Below are 12,324 nucleotides of genomic sequence, written 5' to 3' on the forward strand. Positions count from 1 at the left end.
TCTCTTCTGACTCATTTTTTATTTTCCCAATCACACATGGAACTTCTGAGCAGCACAGAAAGTGTCTAAAGCCAGTGCAGTGGTGCTGTCTCCAACAAATAGAATATGAATGTGGAGGCAGTTCTGAGGTCACCCCTGACCCCCACCACTGCCCCCCAACCATGTAGTGTACACATCATCTCCCAGTTACTCAGTCAATTTAGGCACTCCAGTGGTGGGATCTTGTAGATAGAATTAAGGTCCAAAATAGACTGACTTCAAGATAGGGAGATTATCCTGGGTGGGCCTGACCTAATCAGGTGAGACCACTAAAAGGATAAGGCTCTTCCTGGAGAAGGAGATTGGAGGCATGAGGGGGGTTCTCTGTCACTGGCTTTGAAGATGGGGGAATCGCATGGCAAGGAATGTGGACAGCCTCTAGGACCCAGAGTCCTCAGTCCTACAACCATGAGGAAATTAATTCCACCAGCAACCTGCATGACTTGGAAACAGAATCTTCCCCTGAGCCTCCAGAAAGGAAGGAGACCCAGCCTAAACCCTGGTTTCTCCATGTGAGACCCTGAGCAGAGAAAGCAGCCTCACTGTGCCTGGACTTCTGACCTGGAGAGCTATGAGCCTCTACACGGCTGTTGGTTTACACCATTAAGTTCTGTAACTTTACAAAGCAAAGGGAAACCAACAAAATCTCCTGTGCACTCAACACATGCAGACTCCCAAGCAGGCACCCCCATTGCGCAGCTGCAGGACGTCAACGTTCTCAGCAAAGAGGGATGACAAGCCCTGTCTCCCCTTCCGCACCGGAGAGCAGTGAGGGCTGCCCAGAAGGTGGACAGAACTTTCTTACAAGAATAGATACTGCCTCCAAGACACAGTGGAGCCTGCTGTCTTGCTGTCGATCATTATCATTAATTACACCTTTTCAGTTCCACTGTTAGAGACATTTTATCTTGTTTACAACTTTGCTTGAAAAATTATAGTATCATGGAAACAGCCTTTCCCAGCTGTAGAGCTTAGAAAGCTGGTGTTCACTGGGATGTTGACCGTTGTTTCTCGGAGAAGGGCACCTAGGACTACAAACCAACATGCTCTGGGACAGTCACAAGGTGTTAGCAGACTGAAGGCCCTGAGAAGTCTGGCTGCAAACGAATTTGCTCAACATGGTTTAACCGGATCTGTTCCAAACCTTCTGTTCCAAAAAGCACTTTCCTCCTCCCACTCTGATTAATCTCAGGAGACCCGTGGGAGAAGCCCAGTTTCAGAAAACTGGTTCCGAGATTACTAAAGACAAACACATAAACAAAGATGCACACACTCTCCTTTCCCTGCAATCAGGTCACACAGCCTGACTGCAGCCAATTTTTGGACACCTCCCCCATTACCTTGGGCCTAAACATTCTTAGACAATCCAGGCATAGGACAGGGAGCCCTGGTAAGAGTATTTAAGACAGGTGGCACTGCTTTTCCCTACACAGAGAGAAATTTCACTAAGAAGGGAAAATATATTTTCAATAGGGAAATAGCCTGGTAGGAAAAGCCTGATGAAAAAAAAAATTAAGTTCTTAAGTTTTTACTTACCTAAGTTCTAAACAAATAGACACTCAGCCATTTGCAAATGGACACGAAGTCATGAGATAGCTGCCCTACAGAAAAGAGTAAAAGAACTGATCACCCGCCCCATGCTGGTTATGGTTATGGGAGTTGAGTCAGTTGAAGACAGAGCACATTTTACGAGATTTCAGGAAGGCAATGTCAAGAGACAAACGGAGCAAAACTCAGAACTAGGCAAAAGGATGACTGTCTTTTCCCGGATGCACAGAGGCTTTGGCCAGCAGTCACGCAAGATCTATCTGATTCAGCAGGAGTAACTGTCTCTGGTTTGCTTACTATTTTCTGGTAATTAGGGTGTTGCACAGCCCTGTGAAAGCCCGAGTTCACGCACAGCAACACACACTACCAACGTTCTGCAGCCTCGGAAAGGATTACAGCCCAATGGTTAGAGCGTCATTGCGTGTGTGGTTAATAGCCTCCTCCCGTGTCTTTGCAGGGCTTTGGGGCACTGTTTCTTCACTTCCTTCTGAACCAACCTCACCATCCTGCTGGTGGCCTCACTAAGTGAGACAAAGAAATCTTTGACATAGGCTCGCTACGTGTTTGGTTTTTTTTTTTTTTTTAACATTTTTTATTGACTTATAATCATTTTACAATGTTGTGTCAAATTCCAGTGTAGAGCACAATTTTTCAGTAATACCTGAACACATACATATGTTCATTGTCACATTTTTTTCTCTGTGAACTGCCATAAGATCTTGTATATATTTCCCTGTGCTATACAGTATAATCTTGTTTATCTATTCTGCATATGCCTGTCAGTATCTACAGATTTTGAACTCCCAGTCTGTCCCTTCCCACCCTCCGCCCCCTTGGTAACCACAAGTTTGTATTGTATGTCTGTGAGTCTGTTTCTGTCTTGTATTTATGTTCTTTATTTTTCTTTTTAGATTCCACATATGAGTGATCTCATATGGTATTATTCTCTCTCTTTCTGGCTTACTTCACTTAGAATAACATTCTCCAGTAACATCCACGTTGCTGCAAATGGCGTTATGTTGTCGGGTTTTATGGCTGAGTAGTATTCCATTGTATAAATATACCACCTCTTCTTTATCCAGTCATCTGTTGATGGACATTTAGGCTGTTTCCATGTCTTGGCTATTGTAAATAGTGCTGCTATGAACATTGGGGTGCAGGTGTCATTTTTGTATGAGAGCTGTGTTTTTAACTTTTTAAAAACGATACTTTGACAGAACTTTGGCCAAAGTATATTAAAGTTCTCAAACAAATGCCTCTTCTCTGCAACACTAGTTTAGCATTGAGGAATTTACCCTCTGGATACAATTGGATAGAGGTGGGAAGACAGCTCTAAGGAAGCTTAGGCAACTTTGCTTAATGAGAGCCAAAAAAAAGAACAGAAAAGAAAAGAAAAGGAGACCACTTGCATCACTAATTCTCAACCTATAGGATATAGGGTGATTCTGACACCAGAATTTGGCCGTATCTGGAGACACTTTCAATTGTCACAGCTGGAAGGGGCTGCTACTGGCATCTAGTGGGCAGAGACCAGGGACGCTCAGCACCCCACACTGCACAGGACGGCCCCGCTGCAGGCAATGATCTGGCCCAAAGTGCCACCAGGGCCGAGGTGGGGGAACCCTGACCAACACGCACAGCTGTAGAGATTAGGCTGACTCAGTTAAAGTGAAATGTCTTGCGAGCATAAGAAAAAATGGTGATATTGTGAGTATAGATTCATATTTGTGTTCAGAACTCATTGCTAAGGAAAAAAGTAACTATAAAGTTACATTTGAAATCATATGGCTAGAAAAGTATATTTATTAGTAAAACACTTATATGTTTATAGAATATTGTCTTTCATGTTTTCCATGGAGAGCATATATTCATTATGTGTCTATAGAATGCAGCATATGAATGAATGCATATATCACACATACATACGTATTATGGTGTTTATTCTTCTGTAGCTTTTGTCTGTTGACATCTACCCATAGAGACAGATAGATACTAACTGACTTCCTTATGGTGTGATGGTGCCTGAGGCTCCTTCATCAAGGAGTCCTGTCTCTAAGGGAAGACACAGTCGATGCTGTTACAATGCACGAAGCTCAGGGAGATAGCACACTGAGCGCTTATGAGCCATGTACCCTGCCTATGAAGGTGTTGATTAAATCCGGTGACTTGCCGGTCACTCAGCGCTGTGCGGAGGAGCAGACGGCTTTGGTGCTGAGCTACAGGAGGACTGGTCCCCAGGAGGACGGGCCTCTGAGCACAGGAAAGGGACGAGCAGGACACAGGTCCTGCTGCTTTCCCTTAAGCCAGCCCTGTCCGTCCACTCGCTGTGTCAGCCTGGGAGCAGAAGGCACAGCGCGGTGGGGAGACACAGGACCGTCTATTCCAAATCTGGCCTCCAGCCCCGGCTGCGCCACTGACTCCAGGTGCCTCGTCTGGGCAGCGAGTGCGTTAACCAGCAGCCTCCAGCAGTTGTCCAGGGCACTGATCCTCTGAATCCCTCTCCATGTACCTGTCCCCGCGACCTCCCAGTGAACAAACGGTGTCCCCCCTGACCTCTGACGGCCTGTTGATATCATTCCATTGGCTGGTCACTTTCCTCTGTTCCTTTCAAACGTTCAGACTCCAGGGAGGAGGGTTTAGGTAAACCTCCTTCCAAGAGCAGGGCCCCGAAAGTCCCAAAGAAGCTTCTTCCTACAACGCGTTCTCCAGGTCCAGGATACGGGGCCGTGGAAGTCCGGGGGCAGCCAGTCCTGCCGCTCCCCAGGAAGGAGGCAGCAGAGGGGGCTGGCTGTGCTGGGCGTTTTCCCATCTTTGGTAGGTTCCGATCTTTCACTCGATACCATCATTTTCCTCTTTTTCCTAAAAGCCCAGTAAATCTCCCGCTCTCCCGCACCTTGTTCTGGGAGTGGTCTGACTTCTGCCTGCTCTGTCAGTGCATGTGAACGTCCACCCAGCTGGCTGTGTGCTTTAAGAAGTGCTGGGTTCTGTAGATGCTTTGAAACCGCTCCTTATTTCCTCCGGGTTGAGCTGTGAGATACGACTGAGAGAGGCAGGAATCCCTTTGTGAATAAACAACCCCCCCGCCTCCCCCCCCGACAGTACCTTCAGTTTCACCATCTTGTGTGAGGATGGAGACCAGGGGTCCTCAGCCTCGGCGCTGCTGACCACTGAGGCTGGACCATCTGTGAATGAGGGACTGCGCAGTGTGTTATAGGATGTGACAGCTTCTCTGGGCTCTGCCTCCTAGACACCATAGCTCTCCCTCCCCCCAGGCAGTGTGACAATCAGAACTTCAGCAGAGTCACGTCACGGGCCGCCTGGGGCTCTGTAAGCACGGCTGGCCGATGGCCTCCACTGTCACGGTGAAGAAGGAGCTCCAGACCCTCCTCCCTCCCCAGTGAGGAAGGGAGCCTTCTCCCTGTGCCCTACAAGGATGCGGTCACTCCCAGGCCGTATTTCTGGAGTCGTCATACTGCTGAGCAGTAAATCATGACTAAAGAAGGTCAGATGGTACAAGAAACTGGGTCCGACACACACACTTAAGTGCTGTAAGTCATCCTCTCCTCGTGGCAGAAAGAGAAATAATCAGGACTTGTTTTAACTTTGGTATTTATTCATCTAACCAAAATTTTCTTGTTCTTTGTTATTGAAGCATAGTTGATTTACAACATTATGTTAGTTTCAGACTTACAGCAAAGTGATTCAGTTATATATATATTTCCAGATTATTTTCTATATTACAAGATGTTGAATATAGTTCCTTGTGCTATAGAGTAAATCCTTGCTGCCTTTCTGTTTTACGTGTAGTGATTTGTATCTGTTAGTCCCATACTCCTAACCCTGTACTCCTAAATTTTCTATATTTATTCCTTTTGTAAGTTTTAAATGCTTAATGAAACAGAAAAATTCATGCAGATGTTTAATATACACTTATGTGTGGTATAGTGGACACACCCTAAGGTGACCCCTCCCCAGTGATTTATGTCCTATTTAATCACCTCCCCTTGAGTGTGAGTGGGCTTGTGACTTGCATTTGAGTGACAGAATATGGCAAAGGTGATGCGCTGTCATGTCTATGATTATATGTTACATAAGACCCTGCCTTAGCAGGCTGGAGGAAGAGTGACCCTCCTTTGCTGACTTTGAAGAAGTGAGCTGCCTTCTCGTGGGACCACCTGCAAGAGGGTCACGTGGCAGGGAACTGCAGGGCAGCCTCTAGGAGCTGAGAGTGGCCCCCAGCTGCCAGGGGCAACAAGACTTGGACCTCAGTCCTACAGCCTCAAGGCTCTAAATTCTGCCAACAATCTGAAAAAGCCTGGAAGATCTTTCCCTACTTGAGCCTCTGATGAGACCACTGCCCTACCTGACACCTGACTGCAGCCTGGTGAGACCCGAAGCAAAGGACCCAGCTGGGCTGTGCCTGGACTTCTGACCTGCAGAGAACATGAGGTCACTGGTGTGTGCTGTTTGTGGTGAGTGGTTAACCAGCAATACATGACTAATACAGGCGGCTCCCTCTCCTTTGAGAACACATGAGCCAAATACCTCCATTAGAGGTTTACAATCTCCATCAGAGTCTTCATAAAATCCAAGAAAATCCAGGGCAATGTGTAGCTCGTTCAGTCATCTGCCCATCAGTGCTTACTGCCATTGGAGACATTTGGAATGAATAAATGATCTGAAAAATGAAGCTAATGAAAATCAAAGTCTTCAAATATCAAAGAATCAGTCAATACACTATACTTACATGGTACATATAGTACATTATACATATTATAATTACTGTGCAGTAAAAAGCAGGAAGTTGTGATATGTATTTTGGAAAGGTTTGGCCATCAAAGGAGAAAAGGCGCCAGACTTTTGTCATGATTATCGCTTTCCCAAATGTTTTGGTAAATTAGGAATGTGCTGATCTAAATAGAAACAGTGGCCTGGTTTTTTAACATTGGTTCCACCCATAATGTCCCACCTAAATTCTCTCAAGTGGTGACAACAAACTGTACCTAGATCTTCAGGCAAGAGGAGCCCTCTGTGCCTGATTTGGGGCGTTGACACATTCCAAGGATGCCCCTGAGACCAGCCTGCCCCAGGGCTAAAGCCTCTGGGTGGCGGTGGACACGTCCTCACGGCTGCCAAGTCTGCGCTGCCTCTCAGCTGTCCAAATGTTGTCCCCCACCCTGATCCAGCTGCTCCAACTGTCCCTACGTCTTCCTCCACCGCCCTATAAGCCAGTGACTGGTGACTCATGTGGTCTCCAGTTCTGGCCCAAGCCTGGCCGCACCACTGTTTTGTGTCTCTGTGGCTTGCAGTGCTTGGGAGGAGGCTCAGAACTACTCACTGTCAGAAGGAGAAGTGTACTCGGGGAGAGGGCCTGTCACACCTGGAGAGACGAGGGCTGCATCCCCTCGCAGAGGTGCATCATCGGGGCGGGTGGCTAACCCCGCCAGGGCTGCCTGCAGTGTTAATGAAAGATGCTCCCAGTGAAGACTGCAAACCACGTGCTCAGTGAAGACTGTAAAATGCAGACTGTCCCTGCAGGGACGGGGAGCTGCTCTCCGATTGTGCGGAAGAGGACACAGGCCCTTGGGCAGCACCACGTGGAGACCATATTCTGGAAACCTGCTTTGGGAGAATGTCTTTTTAAAATTAAATATTCTAAGTAATCGGGACAAAATAGTTTAGCCTGGAATAATTTAGATCTTCAGGAAATCAGTCAAAATTTTCCAAAATGAAGGAAAAAGGTATAAGATCAAAGTCAGATTCTATAGAAATGTATAAAAGGTTTGGTAGAGAATTTTCTAAAGAAAGTAGAACATTTTGACAGAAAAAATATAACAATAAAATCCCAGGATTCCATGCATCCTCAGATATCACTTATACATATTATCACATTTGAGAAACCAGGTGTTACATAGAAGAAGGCATAAAGCACAGAAAATTTAAGCTGAACCACTGGGACTGACCCAGCAGAATCTTGCAAATGGCGACTGTCTTCATACTGATGGTCAGTCAAGGCTGAGATCCCCACTGAGCTAACACCCTGAGACCCTCGCTGGTGTGGGGGGGCAGAAGATGTCCACTGCCTTCAAGGCTGACTTCCACAAGCCAGCTCACTACAGCTGCATCCCCTATGCAGCCCCTAAATGTCTGAACATGCAAATTAAACTGTATTTAAGATGCACTGGGTGTCGGTCTCTAATGTGTGTGGAAACCCTGTGGTGAGCTCATCGCAGTGTTAAGCTGGCTTCCCCTCGGCCACCTCGCTCTCTCCTCCTCTCTTTTTAAATGTGGGTTTTCATGGAGCCCATCCAGCAGACCAATGAGAGCAGGAAATGGGTAAGTTTCCTTTTACTAATTTTAGGGCTTTGATGGTTAACCTTATGTATCAGCTTGGCCAGACCACGGTGCCCAGCGGTTTGGTCAGGCACTAGTCTAGATGTTGCTCTGAAGACTTTTTTGACGGATTCATATTTACAATTGGTTGGAGGACTGAAGAGCAAAGACCGTTTTTGTGCAAGAAGGGATTTTGCATCAAGATAGTGAGAGAGAAACCCTTCCTGAATTGCCAGCCTGCTGCTCTGTGGAATTTGAACTCAAGACACAACATCAACTCTTCCCTGAATTCCCAGCCTGCCTGTCCACCCTGGAAATTTCAAGCTTACCAGCCCCTATCGTAATGTACGTTAATTCCTTAAAATCTCTCTCTATGCTGTTGGTTCTGTTTTTTGGAGAACCCTGACTAATAGAGGGACTGCAGGTAGGACAGGTGAGTGCTGCCATTTCTCCACCATCAGCAGCTACGCGCCCGGATCTGGCTGCTTCCTGTCCTCACATCTTCTGGCCCCTTCCATTCGGTAGAAACCCAGGTCATGTCTTCCATCTTTGGGTTACATATCCCGGGAAAATGAATTATGTAAGACTAATACATAATGAAGGAGATCATTCTATTGTCATGAACATGATGTCATTAATTTCAAAGCCAAATAAAAAATATCTGGGGCTTTTTACTGTTTGGAATGATCTGTCCGATGGCTTCCTTTCACCAACAAAGCGTTTCCAGGGCTGAATACCCTGCATGTCCACAGTAGAGAGAGCTGTGTATCATGCACTGACCTGATGGCCAACAAATAATGGGCACGATGCCGGCCTCTGAGCCCCAGACAGAGCAGGAATAGACAGGCAGCTGTATAGGTAAAGATCATACCCAGAATTAGGAAGAGCAATAATAGATTTAATAAATAATTATCAGTATTTACTGATCGCTTGTTACGTGTTTGACACTGATCTACATGCTTCACAGAAAACCTTTGTTAAGAACCCTAGGGGATAGAGTTTGTTTCTATATGTACTTTAAAGGTGAGAAAACTGACCTGGTTGGTTTCCTGTTGCTGCTGTGACAAATTATCTCAAACTTGGTGGCTTTAAGCAGCATACATTTACTCCCTTACAGTTCTGGAGGTCAGGAGTCCACAGTCAGTTTCATTTGGGCTAAAATCAAGGTCAGGGCAGGACTGGTTCCTTCTGGAGGCTCCAAGAGGAGAATCTGTCCTCTTGCATTTTCTGCTTCCACGTCCACCTGCATTCCTTGTCCCGTGGCCCCTTCCTCCGTCTAAGTGCGTCACCCCAAGCTCTGCCTCTGTCTTCACATGGACTTCTCCTCTCTAGCAAAACTCCCTCTTACAAGGACACCCACGACCACATTTAGGGCCTTCCTGGATGATCAAAGAAAACCGTCCCACCTCAAGCTCTTTAACCTAATCACATCTGCAAAGTCCCTCTTGCCACACAGAGTAACAGGGAAGGGAGGTGGACAACTCTCAGAGCCATTACTCAGCCCACCATGCCGAGATGACACTGACAGCCCACGTGCTCGGGCAGGATGACGGTGCCGGTAAGTTGTGGAGTCTGGACACAGTCAACGGTCCTCTTGATGGTCCTCAGAGACACACATATTCAACCAGAGCACAGAGCAGTGAGGCGACTGAAAGGAGCTGGTCATGGAGGCATCTATGCTGCTGAATGCTGGCTCCCTGAGAATCCCACCCATGTGGGCTGCTGACAGAGCAAAGTGGAGGTTTTTGTTCGCCAGCGTACAGGGGAGCGCTACCTTGCTAGTCTTAGGTTTGTCTTGCAGAGGGCGGGACAAAGCTGGGACATTTGTGAGGTTTCTGGTATCTGGTTTAAGGCTGGTCTTTTAATGAGGAGCAGCGTGGGACAGGGATTAAGCTCCGGATACAGTAGTTTGGGAGAGGGGTGCATGTGTGTGACTGAATCACTCTGCTGGACACCTGGAAGTCTTGATGGTGTACAGTCATCCAACGTTATCTATTGCAAACTGAGTAGCCTAATGTCCGTTTAAATTAATATGAGGACGTTCCTGAAATTAGCAGTAAAGTTATTTGCAAGTTTTATCTTCCTGGGCAAGAGTTACCTGGAGAGGTGATGTCAGGTTGATTTAGACAGTGAAATGGTCAACTGATGCTAACGTAGACAGTTATGTGGCTATGGACACTTGAGTCCTAAAAACTCAGCCGCCAAAAATTCCTAAATGAATCAGATTCAAGCAGAACATGCCTCTAGGAAGCCCTCACTTGACAGAAAACCCAGAAGGCATTCCTAGAAATTTAGAGAGTCAAACCAGTGGTGAAGGCGGGACTTGTAACCTGGGTAATTTGCAAGGAGGCAGCTGTCAGAGCAGAACATTTTCTCTGCATGACTTCCAAAACCCACACCCTGAATGACATCCAAGGGTGTGTTCAAATGACAGAAAATGTGGAAATGGAGACGAGAAGGGGGAAGGATTCCTTAAGTGACAGCTGCATGTGTTGCAAGTGACGAGCCGCACTAACCCAGCCGTGTGAGCTGCCTTTCTGCTCCGAGGAGTGGGCGGGCCAGTGCCCAGCAGCGGGGTGAATTCCAGATGCCGGCAAAGTGCGAGCCTTTTGTCGTATTTATTTTGATTGAAGGGTAGTTGATTTATAATGTTAGCTTCAGACGTACAGCAAAGTGAACCAGCTCTACATACACACACATATATGTAATTTCTTCTCAGATTATTTTCCATTATATGTCATTAAAAGAAACTGAATAGAGTTCCCTGTGCTCTACAGTAGGTCCTTGTTGTTTATCTACTTTATATATAGTGATGTGAGTCTGTTAATCCCCAACCCCTAATTTATCCCTCCCTCCTTTCCCTTTTGGTGACCACAGTTTGTTTTCTAGGTCCGTGAGTCTGGTTTTGGTTTGTAAATAGAATTGGTATAATTTTTTCTAGATTCTGCATGTATGTGACATCATACGATATTCGTCTTTCTCTTCTGACTTACTTCACTCAGTATGATCGTCTCTAGGTCCATCCATGTTGTTGCAAAAACAAGGAGTAACCATATAACCAGCTCCCGCCAGCAGCGCACCTGTGGCAAAGGAGCAGAGAGAAATTAACAAGTGCTGAATTTAAGAACGTGTTGTGTCTGTTAGTTTAAGATCTGCCACTTGCTAAGCACCTGCTTGTTGGTCAGGTGTTACATACGCAACTCATTCAACAAAGGGAAGTCTTGCTGCCCCATCTTACAGATGTGTGAAGAAAGACCCCCTAAAAGGTCCAGGGCCCCACCGAGGCTTCACAGGGCGTGGCTGTGTCCTAAGGCGGTGAGGCTCTGCATGGTCCCACACTGCCCCCTGGCATTTCTAGAAAGCTGCCGCTGTGGTGGCTGCTGTCCTCTGCGGGGTTTGCACAGTAAGTATGCAGAGTGTGTGTACATGTTCCTACACAACTTGACATCACCCTCACAGTACTGTGTGCGTTTCAGTGTCTGTCTTTTGGAAAAGAGCAGAAATCCACCCGAGAAAGCTGTCTTCCTTGGAAGCCCAGCTTATTAAACAAAACCCTTCCCTTCCCTGACTTTCCACAGAGTACGGTGTCCTTGGGGCACAAACTCCTCTTTTGGAACTTGAAGACCCCACAACCCACCTCTAATTCAGTCTTTCCTCACTTCTCCCTGCACAGCCTTCCCTCCAGCCACACACTGTCGCTCATCTCTCCTCAGTAAGCCAGAACTTCCATGCCCAGTGACTTTGCCAAAGCTGTGTCCTCCCCTGGGAATGCCCTGGCCCCACTGACTCTGTTCATGGCAAAATCCTTCCTTAGTGTCCAGCTTGGAACTCCAAACTCACGTCCTTTGCGAAAGTCCCTGAAGAGCCAGTAACAATCTTGCCTGTGTCCCTGCCGTACCTCCCTGCTCCTCCAGGGCAGAGCATCAGCCGGGGAGGTGCTCACCTGTCCAGGAAGTGCACCTGCGCCATCTCTGCACCCCAGAGCAGTGCCCAGCCTGGAGCAGACACTCAGTTCATGCTCGGTCCATGAGCAGCAGTGGGGCAAACATGCTGCTTTCTAACCTGAATCTTCATTTTTCTGGGGAGATGTTTGGATGAAGAAATCATGCATTCTACTCTGTAACAAATGGGAGTTTCATCAAACTTAGCGTGAAAAAGAGGAATTTCCCTCAAAAAGAATAGGAGAGACTTTGGGATAAGGGAATTGAAAGCATATTCTCTGACAGCAGCAAGGTTATTTTTTGTTTTGTTTTGTTTGTTTGTTTGTTTGTTTGTTTTTGCCTTTTTTTTTCGGCCAAATTAGTACCACTTGGTTCAAAGACAATAGATCATATTCATCAAGTCTAACATTTATCAGATTCCTTTTACTTTTCTCTCTCATACTTCAGATCTATCACGTAAACA

This window comes from Camelus bactrianus, chromosome 3 (genome assembly GCF_048773025.1).
Source record: "Camelus bactrianus isolate YW-2024 breed Bactrian camel chromosome 3, ASM4877302v1, whole genome shotgun sequence".
NCBI classification, from domain to species: Eukaryota; Metazoa; Chordata; class Mammalia; order Artiodactyla; family Camelidae; genus Camelus; species Camelus bactrianus.